This window comes from Cupressus sempervirens, chromosome 2 (assembly GCF_028749045.1).
Source record: "Cupressus sempervirens isolate cs-2001-9-10 chromosome 2, ASM2874904v1, whole genome shotgun sequence".
NCBI classification, from domain to species: domain Eukaryota; kingdom Viridiplantae; phylum Streptophyta; class Pinopsida; order Cupressales; family Cupressaceae; genus Cupressus; species Cupressus sempervirens.
In genome coordinates, this window is record NC_143119.1 from 92593858 (window position 1) to 92615870 (window position 22013).

Here is a 22013-nt window from a genome sequence, read left to right on the forward strand (position 1 = left end):
TTTTGGTTTCTCTTTGCATTCATTAGCCCTGTGACCATGCTAATTGCAATTGTAGCATTTTCCATTAAATTTTGCTTTACCATTACTCCAACATTTGTTTGATGTATGACCTATCTTACCACAATGATTGCAAGTAGGTCTTTGATTCCTTTGAGCATCTTGTTCGGAGGATTTACCTTCTTCTTTGTATCCAATTCTTGCTTTACACTTTTGTCTATAGAGATTTTTCTCATTCAATTGATTTAATTGATGCATGTCTGCTTGGGATTTCATCATTCTTTCAATGCTTTTCTTTTCAATGTTTAGGTCATTTTTCAATCTTTCACCGATTTTCTTTTCAGATCTCAGCTCATTTCTTATTCTTTCATTGATTTGTCTTTCCAAATTTAGAAATTTTCTTAATCTTTCATTGATCTATCTTTGGCTCATGATTTCCCATTTGCATTGGAGATTTGATCCATAAGATCTGCATGCTGAAGGGATTAGTTCTAGATTTCATTGTTTCTTCCATCCATTTCTTCTTTTATCTTGTTCCTCTATTCTAGTATTTCACATAGCCTCACTAATTGAGTTTCTTGATCTCTTTAGAGCTTTCTTACTTCTTCTTGCAGGGAACCATTCTTCTCTAGGAGTTCTTTGATTGCATCATTTGCTTCATCTAAACTACTTGAAGGGAAAAATTCTTCAATTCTTTCTTCAATGTACTAATGATCATTCATTTGATTTGCAAGTTCCTTCCTTCTTTTTAGGGATTGGGAAAGTTACTCCTTAACTTTCTTGAGTTGTGCAATGACCATTTCTAGATCCAACTTGTCATTGTCAATTTCCCTATCAAGTTTGATTATCTCCATATTCTTGATCTTTGCTCAAGATGTTAAACTTTCTCTTAAGAACCAAAAATCTCTGGTACCAATTGTTGGGAATATTCAAGACTATGCTAGGTTACTAAGAGGGGAGGGGTGAATCAGTAACCTCTAAAACTTTATCAAATTCAACACTTTATAGCAATATACCAATTATCATTTATTGAACTAATTGCATGCATGAGAAACTAAAAACATAAAATATTCATAACACTTGAACACAATAACTTGGTGACCCAAAAATCTTCCAAATAGAAAGTAAAATTGGGGTGGCAATGATACCCACAAAACTTCAATACAACAACATAAAGTTGGCCTATTAAGGCTTACATTGATCACTTCTAATGATCTACCCTATTAGGAGCAATTAGGACTACTAGGTCCACCTTGTTGAAGGATCTACAAGCACACAATAAAATATGCACTCTGTTAAGAGATTTAAGAAAGATTTTTAAGTCTACCTTGTGAAAGGATTTAGATAGATTAACTTGTTAGAATGAAACAATAGATATTTGACTTACAACTTAATTACTAATAGAGATTCCCTAAAGTGCTGATCACCTTTTGTGATGGATATGTCTCTGCTACTCCTTTTCTAATATGGTCTTTAATATATACTTCATTTGTTGCTTGATCTAATTCACATTCTTACACTTATGTTCATGAATTACATATTCACACACTACTCCTTAGATATGATACAACACATTAGATATATACCAATCCAATTTACAAAATTACAAAGTAAGCCAATATACAAGTTAACACCAATATTACAAAGTCAGCCATATGAAGACACTCGAGTTCTGAAGACTGAATTTTTGAAGTTCTAATACATGACATCCACTATCATTACTCAACATCTTCATGCATTTGGTAGAATTAAAAGCTCAGTCCATACTAATCACCTCAAAGTAGTCTCAAACTTGGTCTGCACTAGTGATTCGGTAGATACTATGTAACCTGACATAAACTGAATCACTAGTTTACCATGAATTCACTTGGTAAACACTATCTTCACATATGGCTCAATTAACACTAGCTTTGCATCACATCAACTGCTAGCTTAGTAGAAACTGCAAAGCTCAGTAACCATTGGAGTGCTCAGGTTGAACTGCTAGACTTCATATGGCCTGATTCTACCTAGTTTAAACTGTTGCACTTCAAACTAACTAAATTCCCTTGGTAACCACTGTAATTCTTTGTGGCTACTAAAATTAGTCTAGATGACTAGGTAAAAATTGTAGAGCTTGGTGACTACTGAATTGCATGGCAAACATTGTAGACTCTTCAATGAGATCGGTAGCCATACAAAAACTAAATAAGTGTTGTCACTAGTAACAAACTTGACTAATATGTCAACACATGTGCCATACATGAACCAAATGATAGGTTGAAATGTAGTATGTACTTTGAGGTGGCTGATTTGGAAACTGATAATAGGTGGCATGAAGTTGCTTACTCACTAACACTAGATGTTAGAAATGAGATAAAGCAAGATGGTGCCACATGGCAGTAGAGTCCTATGAGATTACATAGACTATAGTGTTGAACAAGAGGATTTAGAGCAAAGAAGGACGAGCATTGATGCTCAATCTTCAAAACAAGGTGGTGAAGTAAGGACTAATATCTTGAAAGGCATGATAGGCCATAGAGTAGATACTCTAAAGAAAATTTCCCAATAGGTACATAGCCTTTATACATCTTTACAAAGTGGAGAGCATGTTTGAAATGAAGCACTAATGTTTGCAATCAATGGGGGCCATACATTCAATTTCTAGAAAGATTAGTAATGTTGATGGCAAAGAAACCAAATTTGCCTGAGAGGATCATAACAGTAAAAGAAGGCATAGAAATGGTGAAGGAACTAATTGGCTTACTTAGTCAAAAATTGTAAATAATACAAAATAAGATGAGGTCTTTTTACGAGGGATTGAGCCATGTGTCCCACCAATTTTGGATATTGACAAAAAAATTGAAGGACTGGGAAGAGTGGTCAGATTCCTTTGATTCAATGTTAACTCAAATAGGAATAACATAAATTTGGGAAATGAAAGTAACATTCCCTTCAATGATTTAATTAATTTATTGTTTAAAGTTGAAATAGACTTAAATAGATTTGCAACAGAATCAAAGATTATTATACATGCCAGGTGGAGCAAGGTATTAAATGACTTAGATGAAGTCAAAGGCACTAAATGGCCCACCAAAAAGGAAATTTGCATATGGGAAGTAGTTGGAGAGATCAAGGCTCTACCAAGAAGAAGTAGTTTAGAGCTACAATGATATGGTAGAAAGGACAAAAGAGAATAGAGGGAAATGACAATGATAGGTAGTTAGAGTACAAAAAGTTTCATGATGAAGACACCTAAAGAAATTACCACCTGCCAATTTTAGAACTGCTTTCTTAATTTTGTCTAAATACAGAGAATGCTTTGTAAAGTGAGAATATAAAAATATATTTGTTTTTGTTTTTGAATTAGATTTTGACATGTGTCCTCCCATCTAAAGCTTGTTGTAATCCTTGTTTATAAAATGATTGTGCAAGATGTGGAGTAGAGGTCCAAGTTCTATATAATTGTTTAGTATTTATGCTATTGCAATCAAGTCTAGTTTCTTTGTCAATTGTATGTTTGTTTCAATTTTGCACTCTAAGAATATAATGAATAGTGAATGACAATTTTTTTTTCTTATTTTGAGTTATATTATGAGTCTTACATCAATAATGTATTATTTTCAAGGAAAATTAAAACAAAGAGGAAGTTCATACCTAGATCTCTAAATTCTATCTCTATTTTCATGTGCTTGTTATTTTGAGATTGAATGAGAAAAGTTATTTCAATTTAATATATCTAGGATAGGTTGTACTTCAATTTATTGTTTCTTTTAATTCAAGTAATTAAATAAATACTTCTATGAATTTATAGGTTTTCTAGGTATATGGGAAGGATATCATAAGAGTAGAATTTGGTGTTAGCAGTTGACAAATTTAATTGCAAGTCAATTAAATAGGTCAATATTTACTGGTTTGACTCTGTATAGCAATGGATAAAGTAGTAATCATAAATTATGATGCAAATTGATATAGTCATTTGGTTGCAAAATAAACATTTAAATCAAAATCAATTGTCTATTTTTGTAATAAAGAACTATCTTAATGGTCATTCCCTTGTTGTAATAGCTTTCTTTGAATCTATAGTTTGATGTTGTAGGCCAAGGAGCTGATTATAATTTCAAGAATATTTTTGACTATTTTCCTCTATAAGGGATAAAATATGTAGAAGGAAATATCAATGAATAAGAAAGTAATCCTTAAGGTGCACCCACCTTGGCCCTACAAAGCCTAAAGTGTAGAAAGCCCTCTATGCTTTGTTGAAGTTGGTCCAAAACTGAGTGAATTCTTGTTCAGTATGGGAAATAGATATCCCCTAGGTTTTTACTTTCATTTCTCATCCTTGTATTTTTTTGGGGCTTTTAATTTTAAAATGCCAACAAAATGGTGACTCTATTGTGGAGCCTATAAAAGAAAATCATATCTAAAGTGTTGGAATCTCTTATTGTAAGCCATATATTTGTACTCATATGTCCTTTGGTTTTTGTGCATGTGTTTGGTATTGGATCCTTTTGAGTGAAAAACATTGAGAATTTACAAAAATCCCAATATCACAGGAGTGGTGTGACATGTGATGTGCTTATATAGTGCCTTGTTACCAAATAGAGTTTGCATTTCCCAAAGCACATGATATAAAAATCTTTCTAGGTCAAGCCTTTGTGTTAGATATATTTTTAGAAGTATTTTCACATGAATTTTCTTGTCCTTTGGCCATAGAAAAGTTATATTCCCCTAGTGGGTGGTGACTTACTCAAGGTTTTGGTAACTACTGCTAATATTATAAGTGAGAAATGGTTGATGAAAGAAAAACACGAGAGCATATGTAAGTGAAAGTCCAGAAATACCTTTGCATATAGAATTACCAAAGGCTGGTAATAAAATTTGGCATAAGAAGAAAGAGGAGTCTGGTCATGCATGGAAGCCCAAAGATAGTCTACAATACTAGCCCATAGTTGAGAAGGAAGTTTTATCCCATATTTTTGAATCTAAGAATACAAGGCATCTGGGTAATCTTTTCACTATACCTTTTCATGAAGATAACCTTTACCAAGACAAAGTGGCATTATCTATGGGAGATGTTATTTTCAAACTAGGTGGTTTAGGAGAAATACATCAACATCTCAAACCTAGAAGTATTCAATCTAGTAGACCAAATCCTTAACGAGTTCCACATATTGAGAGAAATATAATAGACATAGATGACCTTGTAGATTTGAAGACTAATTCTACAAATCCTAATGAACTATTATCAAAGATTAAAACATTTATAAGAAAGGTTGCAGAAGAGCATGGAAAATGCATTCTTTTGGAGAAAGAAAAATAAGCTATTACCATGAATGTCTTTATAGAAAGGGAAGCCTTAAATAGAAGGATGGATGCTCTAAAGGAGAAAAATAGAAAGTTAAAGGAAAATATTTTAAACTACATTCATATGTTTTTGGGGATGTAGAAGAGTTGAGGTCCAAAATTCAAGATCAAGAGCACCTTCTAAAAGAGAAGGAAGGACCTATCATTTCCCAAATCCAACCCTACAAGCCTATTGAGGCAAATATCATAGACTTGACTATAAAGAATCTTGAGAAAGGAAAGAAAAAGGTAGTAGGAATTTAGATTAATGAGCCCCAAGTTCTTTCTAACAAGCCTACCATGTCTAAACTTGATTTAGATTTAGAGAAAGACAAGAAAGGAAAACAAGATCTAGCCAAAGAGCTTGAAAAGGTTGAAAATGAGGCTCAGGCCACAAAAAAAGAAGAAAGATACACTTTATCAAATCCACTTCTACCCTAGAATCCTAGCAAAACCAACCTTCACAAGCCATGGTCTATGTCACAATTTATGGACCAATAGTAACTAGTCCAAATTTATCTCAGTTAGCACGTGCTCCTTCTTCTACAGTAATTGGCCAAATACCTACTACCCAACAAGTCCAAATCCCTTTACAAACTCAAGGAGAAGGGCCAAACACTTATAATACTATAGATTTTTAGAGAAGGCCTATCTACATGGATAAATATAAGCAAATGTCCTTTTTAGGCATTCATGGCTTTACTCATCCCATTTCAAATGATTTAAGAGACAAAGTCATTAAGTTTCTAGGAACCGATGTTGTGACTAGTGAAGAACATCTTAGAAAATTCATTGATATGATAAATGAATATGAAGTAGAGCATGAGCATGTAGTGATGAAGTATTTGTTCATTCTCTCATTGAAGATTTTAGGGACTAGTTTAGAAGACTATTTGATGACAGTATTGGCTCATAGAATGATTTGGAAAATATTTTCAAGGAATAGTATGGTGACAACACCAATGCAAATTTTATGTTGAATGAGTTTAATAACATTGTTATCTGAATATTTTAGTGGGAGAGTTAGTTAAATTAATTTTAGAGAGAGAGAAAGAGGTTAATTAACACCTATACTAAAAATCCTCTATCTGCCCATGTTAGCTTCCTCCACATACTAAAGCTTCTAGAAAGAAGTTTTGATTTGGACTTCTCTCTACCTACTAGAAATACTCTCTCTCTCTCTCTCTCTCTATGTATTACCTCCCTCTATGTACTAAAACCTTTTCAAAGGTTAAGGTTAGGACGTTTGAGTTGGAATTTGAACTTCACTTAAAAAATTTTCTTCCCTAATTTAAATCTAAACCTCAATTCTGTATAACTACCGTTGAAATACCAAATGTGAAAGTTGTGTTCATAATCAAAGATTGTCATCTTGAATCAAACACTCTTTCTGCTTCAAGTCAAGTTAATGAAAACTTCTCATGAGATGTTGTAAAATGTAGTAGTGGTGTGACATGTAGAAAATGTGCTTGTTGAGATGGTGTTTAGAATGTTTATGACATGTTTGATAAAATTACACAATGGATATATGCAAAAATCAAGAGCATAGACAGTGTTCAAATTGTTTGATTGACTGCTTTTTCCTTCCAACCTAAGGTATTTGATGAGAGCATGGAATAAAAGTGGTGGATGTTCCATGAACAAGGCATGTGAATTTTTGACACAATGTGTTCTCTGATATCAAGGAGAATCATATATGATTTTGTAGAGAATACTCCAGCTAGTTTGTAGTCAAATAATACTCAATTACTAATGGCAAAGTGCACACATGATTTCCCATGCTCACCTCCACCTCCTAGCTTGCATACTACCCATCAAAGGGAAAATATAAACCACTAGCCTATGGGAAGTTGCTAACCTTTTCACAATGAATCTCACAAGGAAAAAGAGACTCTTCAATGCTAGTTCCATGACCTAGAAGTTTCCTATGATCTGCTTGACAAAATGTCACCATCATGTTTGTTAAAAATATTGTCTAAACTTCCATATAAAGTCCAAACATTGACAAGCATTGTAGTTGAATATGTAGGGAGCAATGTTTTTGGATGAAATGACTAGTCTAACTTATGAGCATGTATTCAAAACATCAAAGCATAGAAAAAGAACATAAGATTTATGACATAATACCTCATTGGAGGGACAATATAACTCAGTCAGCATAAATCAGGCAAGGCATGTGAACTATTTTATTGAATTTTTCAAACAAGAGTAGGAAATAGATGTAAAAATGAGTCTCACTAAGGATCAAAATGAAATCATCAAAAGGAACACAAAATATTTGATATTATTCCCAAGTAGAGTTAGAGATATCTTTACATATGTGTAGTTAGCAACTGTAGGCTAGGCATGTGAAGTGCTTTGGTAGACATGGCCTATAACTATTTAACATAATTCTCTTGACCCAATTCATTCACAAGTGTGAGGCAAGGCACATGAACCATCTAATCAAAGGTCATTCCCATAGATCTACAGTTTTGACAAAACTTAGACTAGGCATGTGAACAATTTGATAGCAATTCCAAGGAATTTTGATGTTCATGAAGAGGTACACAAACTTATTTCTTAATATGTGAAGATTTGATGAATGAAAAAAGTTTATGATTCCATTAGAGTGTTTCATTTGACTGTGTATTCATTCATAGGCAACTAATTTCTTTCTTTCATCAATCCTCTACTTATCATGGGCATCAAATATGGAGAGCACATGAGGACAATCATTTAGCCAAATTAAGCTATAAGGTCACTAGTCAAGGAAATTTTGGTAAAGTATAAACATGGTAATTGCTTGAAAAAATTCTAGAATATGAATAAAAAACATAAAGCTTGGACAAGGTACCATCTCATGTTTTAAGATTAGTCTGAAGATATGTCACATCAAGGAATGAGACATTACAAAGGTTTTCCTATGAAATCAATTCTTTGTGCTCAACAAAAAGTCTCATTCTCTCTATGTAGAGATGAAGAGAAGTTCAAACAATGGCTACTTTTGAGAAGACTTTCAAAGGATTATCAAAATAAAGGCATATAATGATCAAAATCAGCATCAACAAAATCAATGATGTTGTTCTCCTTTAAGGTCATAGTTTTCAAATTATCTTGTTTTAAAAATGGCTTATGTCATTTCTTGTATGTGATAAGTTAGGATCTTAGTCTCTTTTGGTTAAGGTTAAGCTTTAGAAGTCAAAATTGGTATGAGTTAGAATGGGAGTTGGTTTTCAAATGCATGCCAAATTCCAAACTCTAACTTTTTGAGTGGTTACGAACCCAAAAAGTTAGTTAACCTAGAATGGCTATAAATTGTTGAATCTCATTGTAATAGGGGACTTTTTGGACTTGGAGATAGAGAACACTCATGTTTTGATAACAAGGCAATTTTTGGAAAGTGTGTATAATTTTTGTTCTTTTAATCAGTCATTTCTTATGTTCTTGGTGCTAAGAAATAAAAGAAAGTACATTTTGCGTTCTCTTTTCTATTGAATCTAAATTGTTGAAGTGTTGATTCATTAGTCTAAATATTTTCATGGTATGGTGTAAACATTCATGAATCATTGAATTAGCATTGTGTTGATGATAACTCTCAAGTGTAGTTCTTGTTTGGTTTCATTAGTAGTGTACATCAATTTTATGGAAACATTATTTGTGTGGTGCATTCATCATCAATAGTTTCCTTTCTATTTTCTAAGTTGTAATCATCTTTTTTTTAAGATCAAAATTTTATCTTATGAGGGAGTTGCCCCTCTAAACATAGAGGAAGGTCAGATATCAAGGGCCTATCCAACTATTAGAGAAATTAATTTTCCACAAAATTCATTGGGCCAAATCATGTATTTTCTAATTGACAAATCTGTTTACCAAAAGATTTTTGGTGAATCTATTGGGGAATTGAATGAGAAAGACTAATCAATCACCTATAATGAAGAAAGATGGTATTGTCGCATGAGAATGTGTTTCTAGTTCTATGACCAATTCTTGGCTTCTAGGACACATAAGGAGATATTATTTTAGATTTGAAGAATCTATCCTAGAGGTGTAGACAAAGTTCTCAACAATACCGTCAGGTGAATTGAGTTCTAGAAGAAGAAGAAGAATTCAAGGAAATCTTTTGAAGAGCTCCTATTGGTCAAAACATTGTGGTTGTTGAAAGAATAGTTTCTATTCCAAGAAGAAATAGGCAAAATCTTGGTTACATCCAAGACTAAGTACACAATAATTAGTAACATTGTTGATAAAAGGTACATTCCCTAGAATGAAGGTTGGCAAATCTATTTAGAAGATTGAATATTAGTGACCCTATTTGAGGTTTGAATTCAAAACATGATTTGGTACAAAGGGAAAGTTGAAAGTGAGATTGATAGTGATAATGATGATGAATAATTTTCATATCCCAATAAATAGATTCTTGATGAGCCTCTACAAGTTGAATTCTTAAAGAATTTCTATGGTAGGAGGAGGCTAGATCTTACAATGGTTCATCCATGCTTGTTGCAATTTTTTCTAAAGATTGAAGGAGATGACATAAAAGACTATGGGTTTATTTCTCATGATCATAATTCTTTATTTGAAAAAGGTACAACATATAAAGATAAAGGTCTTCTTGAAAAATTGCTTTTATCTAAATCAGAAATGAAGAATAATGAGAATGTCTCTCTTCCACCTATCTCTGAACAAAATCAAATTTTCATTGCTCCTAAACAAGGTAGCTTCCTCAAGAGTTTATATGGTGGATAGAGACTAGATCTAGAAAAGATCCATCCATCTTTTCTCTAAACCTTGCAAAAGATATATAAAGAAGATGGTAAAGATAATCAATTTTTCTCCTACATGCCCAAATCATTTTTAGAAGGAAGTTCCACATGCTATTATAAGGAAGACCTTGATCATAAAATTGATTCATGCGAATCAAGTATGGATAATGGTGGACAAAAAAGTTTCCCAACACTTGCACCTGTTTCTCATCAAAATCATACTTCCATTGATCCCAATCAGGTTGAGTTTTTAAAAAGCTTCTATAGTAATGCACACCTAGATCCTGACAAAGTGCATCCATCTTTACTTCAAACACTACAAGAACTTGAGAAAGAAGACCCATGAAAGTATTACTTTCTTGATAACATAAAATATCCTAATCTAAATGTTAGAAAGGACTCATCTAAATCTTCATGCATGAAAGAAGACAAGGATTCTATGTCTAATCGAATAAATGGTTGAGAGATGGTGTTTATAGAAGAAGGGTCTAGTAATGAATCAAGGTATCTTTGTGAAAGTTTCCAAACCTAGTAGAAAGTAGTCAATCATCTCAATCCTAATGAGAATGAAAAAGAAATATAAAAATCTCAAGAAACTACACAACATATGATTGAAGATGAGGGAAATGTGGATCAAAATGAATTTCATACCACTTTTATTCCTACTCAGTGCCTCAATGCTTTAGATGATGAATTTATAAATGGAGAAGATCTTCTTGTTCATCCTTCCATGAGCATTCAAGGTGATGAATCTATTGAAAACATCAATACTTTATATATTATGACACTAACTAAAACCACTACCATTTATGGAGATAAAGGAAACATTGAACCTTTAAAAATATCTACTTTCTTTGTGGAAATGTAGACCTTTACATTTGATGACATTGATAAACTTGTGAATAAAAGATCAATTGATGAAAAAGCTAAAAGTTAGCTTCAAGGAGAAGAAGATGAATCATCTAGCCTTCATTATTTATCACGCATGCCAACTTTCACATTTCATGAAAGATGTCTTGAAAAAGAATCGATGATTCAAAAGGACATAGATATCACTAAATGTATTGAAAATGAAATCTATATAGATATGAATACAAGTTCCTATAATTTAATGGAAGTGAAATTAAAATCATATAGATCATTCTAAGGTCAAATAAATCTTCTTTTTGAGCTTTCTCATCAAATAGGAAATCCTATGCCAAAGAACTTATATGAGAAGAATAACCATGATAAAGAAAGTAATGAGTTAGCAGGGGATCCCATGGAGGAATTTGATAAAGCAAACTCTTATGATGCATTTACTCCAAATTTTTACTCAAAATTCTTGGATGGTAATTTCCTCTATGAATAAAATGCTTAATTCAATACTTTATTCTTAGAGGAAGGCATTTCTATTGATAATTCTCAAGTTGGTATTCAAAGACAAGGTTCAATGGCTATAAATCCACAAGTTGCTTCACATCATAGATTAAGTAAAGGAAATCCAACAAGGTTTGACATATTCTAATCTTAGCCATCATAAAGCCCTTCAAATAGAGAATTTTGATATTTATGGAAGGGAACTTGAAGTTATGACCAACTATCTTGACAATGGCATTGATGTAAATCGAAAGTGCCTAAAAATTCAAGATGGTCTTTTGGAAGATGATGAAGAAGAAATGGATCATAGGAAGATTCAATCTGACATAGATATGCATCTAGGTTGGAATAATTTTATAGAAGATTCAACCATAATCATGCTCATGGAAAAGAAAGGGTTCCTAGTGTTGGAAATGAGTTCAGGGACTTTAGGATGACCTGTTACTAGAAATTCAACTAGAGGGCTTGCCAAGTAGAGGAGAAGATCAAAGATGCATTCAGAAACTTGAGATTTTACTTCTACAATTCTTTCAAAATGAATTCATTTAGGACATGCATCATGATGGAGAATTGAATCCAAAGTCAGAGATTTTTGATGAGAAATGGTTATTTGGATACATTCCCTTGTCCAAAGCAATGGAGCATGTTAGAAATCAAAAATTAGGAATCCAAGGAGAAGGCCTACATTTGAGTTCATGAGTAATGGGGGCTTCTTGCCTATTAAGTCACCATGGCATATACTTTTCCCAACCAATCAATGGGTTTTCTTGAATCATTTGGGGCTAGAGCTATTAGAGGTAGGGGATTCCTACCATGTACATGTGTTAGTTAGGAGATTTTTTTGTGCCTTTCCCTCCATTTTGTCTAGTTTGTGTTCCCAATTTTGGCATGCTTAGTCCTTTTTCATGTGATTATATCCTTTTTGGGGTGACTCTATAGACCTTGTGATAAAGCACTTCTCTTTCTTAACTTTGGGTTCATCAGTGTCCTACATAGTCCTTGTCCCTAGATAGAGCCAACTGTTACCCAAATATTTTAGTGGGAGAGTTTAATTAATTCTAGAGAGAGAGGTCAATTCCCACCTATACTAAAAATCTTCTCTATCCCCATACTTTTCTCTCTACCCATACTACCTCCCTCCATGTACTAAAACATTTTCAAAGGTTAAGATTAGGAGGTTTGATTTGGAATCTGAACTTCATTTGAAAAAAATTCTTCCCTAATTTAAATCTAAACCTCAATTCTATATAACTACCCTTGAAATACCAAATGTGAAAGTTGTGTTCATAGTTATAGATTATCATCTTGAATCAAACACTCTTTCAACTTCAAGTCAGGTCAAAGAAAAATTCTCATGAGATGTCATAAAATGTAGTAGTGGTGTGACATGTAGAAAATGTGGTTATTGAGATGGTGTTTAGAATATTTATGATAGGTTTGATAAAATTGCACAATGGACATATGCAAAAATTGGGAGCATAGATAGTGTTCAAATTGTTTAACTGACTACTTTTTCCTTCCAACCTGAGGTATTTCATGGGAGCATGGAATAAAAGTGGTGGATTTTCTATGAACAAGGCATGTGAATTTTTGACACAATATATTCTTTGATATCAAGGAGATCATATATGATTTTGTGTAGAATACTTCAGCCAGTTTGTAGTCAAACAATGCTCAATTACTAATGGTGGAGTGCACACATGATTTCCCATGCTCACCTCCACCTCCTAGCTTGTATACTACCCATCAAAGGGAAAATCTAAACCATTGGCCTATGGGAAGTTACTAACCTTTTCATAATGAATCTTGCAAGGAAAAAGAAACTCTTCAATACTAGTATCATGAGCTAGAAGTTTCCTATGATCTACTTGACAGAATGCCATCATGATGCTTCTTTAAAATATTCTCTAAACTTCCATCTAAAGTCCAAGCATTGACAAGAATCATAGTGGAATTCATAGGGAGTAATGTGTTTGGATGAAATTAATGGTGTAGCTTACGAGAAAAACATGGAAGCATAGACAAAGAACATAAATTATTTGATATAATACCTCATTGGAGGGACAATATAACTTAGTAAGCTTAAATTAGACAAGGCATGTGAACTATTTTATTGAATTTATCAAACAAGAGTAGATGACAAATGTAAAAATGAGTCTCACTAAGGATCACAATGAAATCATCAAAAGGTACACAAAATATTTGATATTATGCCCAAGTAGAGTTGGACATATCTTTACATATGTGAAATCAGCAACCACAGGTTAGGCATGCAAAGTGGTTTGGTAGATATGGTGTGTAACTATTTGACATAGTACTCTCAACCCAATGCATCCACAAGTGTAAGAAAAGGCACGTGAACCATCTAATCAAATGTTGTCCTCATAGATCAATGGCTTCAAAAAAACTTAGACCAAGCATGTGAACAATTTGATAGCAATTCCAAGGAATTTTGATGTTCATGAAGAGGCATGCAAACTTCTTTCTCAATATGTGAGGATTAGATGAATACACAAAGTTGATGATTCCAATAGAGCATTACATTTGATTGTGTGTTCATTCATAGGCAACTAATTACTTTCTTTCATCAATCCTCTAGTTATCATGGGCATCAAGTATGGGCAGCACATGAGGACAATCATTCAACCAAATCAAGCTATAAAGTCACCAGTCAAGGCAATGTTTTTGATAAGATAAATAGGATTTGAAGGGACCTTGAAACCCTTTATAGTTCAAGAGTTTTCAATGAAGCCCAAACCAAATGAAACTACAGACCAAAGGAAGAATGGGTCACCAAATAGAACATAGTGACCAGAGTGGCATGGTAGATTACAGAATACTCATTAGCCACACAAGTAGGTTTTGAAAGGTGCCTAAAACCCTATATGATTCAACAACAGAGAAACATGTCACCAAAAAAAAGGTGACCAAAGTGGCAACACATAAAATAATAAAACAATAGCCACATAAATAGGTTTTTATCGGGCTCCTAAAACCCATAGTGAAACACACTACCAAGAACAAAAGGCCAAAAGAGCCAGAGGACAACTGGTCAAAAGCTAGGAGAGTCAGACTTTCCCTTTTGAACCCTTCTTGTTAGACCTTAGTGCCATATCAAGAGAGGGAATGGATGACTTTACCTTTTTCCCTTTTACTTTAGTCCATCCATCCTCCACCAAACCAACAACCTTCTGCCACCAAAAATTAGCACCATCATAGCCAGAATCTAAAACCTTGGAAGCCAAAAAAAAGGTCATAGAAGACGATGTGACAAAAAATACTTGAGATGGAATAGTGGCACCCAATAAAGGTACCATAGGAGGAATTTCCTTGGAAACACTAGAAGACAAACCAACAACCACAACAGAAGGAGCCAAAAGATGATCCATCAACAAGTAGTCAAGAGTTGGCAGATTGACAGAGATAGGAGTAAAGTCCAAGCTTGAAATGGGATAGTGATATCCAGAGACGGACTTGCTAAGACCACTAAAGAAGCCAGAGGAGGGGACAAAATAAAGACATTAGCATAATCCACCACAGAAACAAGTACAACAATAGGAAAATCCACATTAGGAATAGGTACAGAATCCGAAGATGGACCTATAGTCACCACAGAAGGGATTGATGGAAGAACCTTCTTCAAGATGCCAGGAGCAGATAGATTCTGAGAAGAGACATTCTCAATAGCCTTCTCATATGTGTAGTGGTCATTCAAGATCCCCTTCCACCAAAAAGGGGACATTTTTGGTCTAGATTTTTTTGAAGAGCACCTAGTAGCCAGGTGACATGTCAAGTGGCAATTCCTATAGTGGAAGGCGATACCCTCATAGTCTAGAAGAATATTCCAAGAACCAAGAGGAGAATCCATCAAAATCATATCTAGGAGACCTTTAGAAATGTCAATCTCAACTAGCATGTGAGAAAATGTCATTCGATACATGCCAGAACCAGGCTAATCAAATTTCACAAAGTTTCTAAGAACATTCCCTACCTCCTCTAGTAAAGGTTCCACCCAAAGATGATGGGGAAGATTCAATAGCCTTACCCATAGAGGGATCTTATTAAAAGTTTCCATCAACAGGTTGAAATCCTTATGCCAAATTTTTTCCATTAAGGGGAACTTCACATCCCAAGAGAAATTATTGCTGAGAATGACATTTCTTTCATTTGTAGTATCAAATTTCACAACAAAAAAAAACTTTTCCAAAGGGTAAATCTGGGCACTCTTTTATATGAATGGCTCCCAAAAATGGGAAATCCATGCATGAAAATCTTAAAGAGAAGGCTAGAAACCTTTAAAGTGAAAGATAGCAACAGAGTCCAAGAGATCATCCATATTAATAGAAATCTCATCAACTACATAAGAATTTAAATGAAGCCTTTTCAGATTACATACCACAACTGACAGTGTCATGAAACCTTGAATGCATGGTATCATGAAACCCTAGCCACATAGTATGACCACTAATACTTTCCTCAAATGTAGCGGCATCAGCATAGGAGATGGCTGAACCACCCACAACACCTGGTGAACAAGAATTCCCACCAAGATCAAGAGAAACCCTAGTCCAATCAATAGAATCCAAAGCGATTTCCATAGAGCTAAACATAGGAGAAGAAGCTAAAGCAACCATCAAAAAGAGAAATCGAAAAAGCTAAATCCATATGCAAGAGACAAAATAGGACTCAGGCCCAAAGCCAAAGCTAGGCACAGAAGCCAAGTTCAAAGCTGAAGCCAGGTGTAGGGAACCAGGCAAGAAGCTGGATAGAAGCCAAATCCAAATACAGGAGACAGAATAGGCCTTAGGCCCAAGCTGAAGCTAGGTATAGAAGCTGAGTCTAAAGATGAAGCCAGGCATAGGGAGCTGGGCGAGAATCTGGGTAGGAAGCCAAATTCATGTTACAATCACCAGTCAAGGCAATGTTGGTAAAGTATAAGCATGGTAATTGCTTGACAAAATGTTGGAATATGAACACAAAACATAAATTTTGGACAAGGCACTATCTCCTATTATAATATTATTTCGAAGATATGTCACATCAAGGAATGAGATGATACAAAGGTTTTCCTATGAAATAAATTATTTGCACTCAATGCAAAAGTCTTATTCTTTCTATGTATAGATGAAGGGAAGTTCAAAAAATGGTTACTTTTGAGAATACTTTCAAAGGATTATCAAAAGAAAGGCATATAGTGATAAAAATTTGCATCAACAAGATCAATGATGTTGTTCTCCTCTAAGGTCACAGTTTTCAAATTATCTTGTTGTAAAAATGGCTTATGTCATTTCTTTTATCTCATAAGTTAGGATCTTAGCTCTCTTTTGGCTAAGGTTAAGCTTTAGAAGTCAAAATTGGGATGAGTTAGAATGGGAGTTGGCTTGAAAATGCATTCCAAATTCCAAACTTTGACTTTTTGAGTGATTATGAACCCAAAAAGTTAGTTAAGCTAGAATGGCTATAAATTGTTGAATCTCATTGCAATTGGGGACATTTTGGACTTGGAGATAGGGAACACTTATGTATTGATAACAAGACAATTTTTGGAAAGTGTGTACAATTGTTGTTCTTGTAATCAGTCATTTCTTATGTTCTTAGTGCTAAGAAATAAAAGAAAGTACATTTTTCATTCTCTTTTCTACTAAATCTAAATTGTTGAAGTGTTTATTCATCAATTTGAATATTTTCATGGTATGGTGTAAATATTCATGAATCATTAAATTAGTAATTGTGTTGATGATAACTGTCAAGCATACTTCTTACTTGGTTTCATTAGTAGTCTACATCAATTTTATGGAAATAATGAATTTGTGTGGTGCATTCGTCATCAATAGTTTCCTTTCTATTTTCTAAGTTGTAGTCATCTTTTTTGTAAAATCAAAATTTTATCTTATGAGGGATCTGCCCCTCTAAATGTAGAGGAAGGCTAGATATCAAGGGCCTATTCAATTGTTAGAGAAATTGATTTTCCACACACTTCATTGGGCTAAATCACGTATTTTTTGAGTGAGAAATATATTTACCAAGAGACATAAAGAAGAACCCAAATGAATCAACATTTTATTTCAATGTGAGATTCTAGAAGGGGATGTATAATGTTTTTCAAGTGATGAGGTTAGGTGAAGATGTGTTCCTTACAACTTATTTCAATGCTTTTGATAGTAAGATGGCCTTCACCCAAAGGGATAAGGATCCTAGAACATTGAGGGATTCCTACAAGATGGCTTTAAACATTGAAAATAATATAAAAGCATCTTGTAAGCTAGGGAGAAGAGATGATCCAAAGTTGTTCAAACTATTAGGTAATAGGAAAGAAAGTGATAAGCCTGACATAACCAAGAAACCTAAGGATGATCAAATGGATCAAGTTTTGAGTCTACTAAAAAATATGAATCCACCAACACATCATGCAAATAAATCAAATACTGGCAAGAAGTCTGAATTCAACAATAACTACAACAAGTAGACTAGGATGCAAAATTATGCCTACACCACACAATGGAAAGATGTTAAGCTCATTCCAAACCCTACCCAAAGAAAAAAAGATAAAGGTACACTAGATCCATTATTGAGGAGCTCTATAAATATGATGGAAGATAAGCCTTGGTGCATTATACGAAAATCCCCTCATTCTCCTAATTATTGTGATGTTGCCTAGTTATTTTCTACAAATCAACAAGCACAAAATGAATAAGGAGAGGGAGAAAAGAATCATGAATATGTGGCATGCAACATGATAAATCTATGTGATAATGGTGAAGATTCTGAGTTGGAAGATTCTAAGATTGATTTTTACAATGAAAAGAATGTATATTAGTTACATCATCAACAAGTGTTTTCAGATGGTGAGGATCAAGATGAAGATAAGAAATGCAATATGATATCAAGTGTTGAGCATATGAACTTGAGGAAACCTTCAAATAAAGAAATTGATAGAGTCAATACTAAAATGATAGTTCAAGTCCATAGTACCTACAATCTTAGGAACAAAATTTGAATAACAATGTTGGAAAATCCTCTAGTATTTCCATCAAGGACATAGCCCATAAAATGAATGATCCTCCAAAAGAGGAATTGTCAATAACAGTCAAGATTAGGGATAGTAGGAATTAAAAGTGGGAACCAAAAAAGAAAGTGTAGTTTCAAAGTGTAGACACAATCAAGGTTAATGTACAAGAGAAGAAGTCAGGTCTTGATATCACCAAACAAGTGGAAGAACCTGTTGTTCAATTACAAACAATTAGAGGTAATCCTTTTAAGCCTATTGCATATGATCTTGTTTATGCGTTTTCCATGTTGTCACAAATCACTATTAAAGTCCCCTTATCTGAGATGTTTAGGATAGAAGAACATAAAAATAAAGCCCTCTCTTGGTTAGGTGGAATAGGGAGTAGTAATATAGTTGAACAAGAGCCATCAGTAATGCAACAAATACCACTTATGATGAAAGAGAAAGAAGGTAAAGGAGTCATGTCTCAAATACCCTAGATGTATTTGGATAATTCATCTACAGCCTACATAGAAATCATTGAGCCTTTCTTTTTTAGTTTGATCATAACTTGTAAAATTTTAAAAAATTGCATGATTGACTCCAAATCATCAAATATTGTCACCCCTTTCAAAATTAAGGAAGCCCTTGGTCTGAAAGTAGATAACAAATAGAGTAGTTGTAGAGCTATAAATGAAAGAGAAGTCCCTATCATAGGAACAATCAATGCATTACCTTTTAAATCAGCTACATAGCCTGATGTTGACTTAAGTATGACTATCGTAGTAGTTGATATTCCTCCATAGTATGGAATACTTCTCTCAAGAAAATGGAGTGCTTCAATGGGAGGTAGCCTACAATGTGATTTGTCTTATGCTACATTTCACATAGGAGACATAGCTATTAAGGTTGATAGAGAACCAAGAGTTACCCACATGCTTGAAGATAATATTGACATTGATGATACATGATTATTTGACACTAAGATTAATGGTACCATTCAAGAAATAAAGAAGTCAATCCCACTGATTTCACAAGAAGCAACAAAATGTCTAGATTCCACAAATATGTGGATTGTGTACTTTGATGAGGATAATTCTAAAGATGGGTCAGGGGTTGGGGTAGTCTTTGTATCTCCAAATATAAATACATTTAGGTATTCATTCACCCTGAATCTCACTTGTACCAAAAACATTGTAGATTATGAGATGATTTTTCTTGTATTAAAAGTAGGAGCAAATCATGATATCAAAAAAATACATGTTATTAGTGACTCAAAATCATTTGTGTCTCAGCTTAAGGAGACATATGCATCCAAGAATAAGAGGCTAAAATAGTATAGGAATGTTTTTTGGGATTAAATTGAAGCATTTGATTCTTTTTGTATATCTTAGAAGGATAGAAGCAACAATAAGATGGTTGATCTATTGGCTAATGTGGCAATTAAACATGATGATATATCATTTTCTAGTGTATCTAAGATTGAGATGCAAAACAAACCATCTATTCCTAATAATATAGAGAATTGGTAAGAATTTGAGGATGATAAGGACATTCTAAATTTTATCCTCAATAAAGATAAATACAATGACCAAGAATTGGACCACAGTACATTGGGTAAAACAACAAATGAAAAGGAAACCATTTTTAGCCGAGAAATTTTGTAGCTAAAAAAAAACAAGGTACCTAAAGGGTTGGTAGTACTTGAAAGTGTCTTTGATAGTCAAGAAAAAGTGCACTTAGATGTTAAGGACAAGAAACCCCAAGATTTTGAAGAAATAAACCATGGAACAACTGAATCACCCAAAAAGGCATATATTGGCAAGACCTTGTCCATTGTAATTAGGAAGTCACTGATTGATTTAATAAGAAAATTTAGGCATGTTTTTACATGGTCATATGATGACCTCAAGGCTCATAGGGAGGATATTTTTCAGCATGTAATCCCCCTTAACAAAAATGTTAATCCATTTAGGCAAAAGAAAAGACCTTTCAATCCCACATTATCCCCTAAAATATAGGAATAACTTATGAAGCTTAGGGATGGGGGGATAATTAAACCTATCAGACATTTGTCATGGGTATCGAACCTAGTACAAGTCAAAAAGAATAATTGTGATATTATGTTGTGTGTTGACTTTAGGAACCTAAATATTTCATCCTTGAAAGATAATTATGGATTACCCAACATGGAGGCTATATAACAACAAGTCACTAGTTCAGATTTGATGTTACTGATGGATGGTTTCTTAGGATACAACCAAGTGTTGGTAGATGAGAAATAATAGTTTAAGACAACTTTCACAACTCTATGAGGAACCTATGTATATTTTAGGATGCCTTTTGGCTTGATAAATTTAGGAGCAGCATTTTAGAGAGCCATGGATGTTGCATTCAAGCAATATATTGACAAGTTTATGGTAATTTATCAGGATGATCTGACAACATACTCAAAGAAGGTTGAGGACCATTGTAAACATTTAGAAAAGATTTTTATAAAACTCTTGGAGTTTTGGTTTCATTAAACCCAAAAAAGTGGACTTTTGGAGTGACAAAAGGGAAGTTGTTGGGTCATATAGTGTCCAAATATAGAGTTAAGATTGACACTAAAAGATTGGTGGCAATTAACAAAGTCCCTAAGACCAAAAATGTCAAGGGGATCTAGTCCTTCTTTGGGCAAGTTAATTTCTTGAGGAGATTTGTAACAAATTTTCTTGAGATTAGTAGACTCATTTCCAAGATTCTCAAGAAAGGAGAAACAATTAGTTGGGAAGGTGAGCCTACTATTGCTTTTCAAGAAATTAAAGATGCCATAAAAAATACACTAGTCCTCAAGACACTAGATTATGCAAAGCCTATGCATGTATTTTATTTTTCTTCTTTCCATACCATAGCATCAGTGTTGCTTCAAAAGAATGAAGAAGGTTATGAACAACCTATTGAGTTTTTTAGCAAATCACTCCAACCTGTTGAACTAAAATATGAGATAAAGGAAAATTAAGATTATTCTCTTGTCAAAGTTTTCAAAGCTTTCAGATTTTATTTAGTTGTTGTTGTTATGGTATTTGTGCCTAGTGTAGTAGTTAAGGATATATTTTCTTAGCAAGAGGTATCTGGTAGAAGGTGCAGATGGATAAATAGAATCCAAGAGTTTAACATTGAGATCAAAATCACAAAATTGGTAAGAGGCCAAGGGTTAGTAAAGTTGATGGCTCAGTCAAATCTGGATGTAAATCAAATAAATCTTGTATGTAAAGACCACAAGTTAGATGTGGATCAGTGTGATTGGTATAAAAATGTGATACATTACTTACAACATATAGAAGCCCCACCTCATTTGATAGGCAATGAAAGGAGAATCATTAAGTTACATATTAGATATGTCATTGTTAATGAAAGTTTGTGGTGGAGGAATTTTGAAGGAGTAATTTTCAAAATGCATTAATCATAATGAATTAGAAAAAGGTACTAAATAATATGGATTTAGGATTATGTGGAGGCCACTACATGGCAAAGGCCACTACCCACAAGGTAATGAGAGCTAGTTTTTGGTGGCCAAGTTTATTCAAAGATGCATAGACTTTGGTTAGAAAATTTGA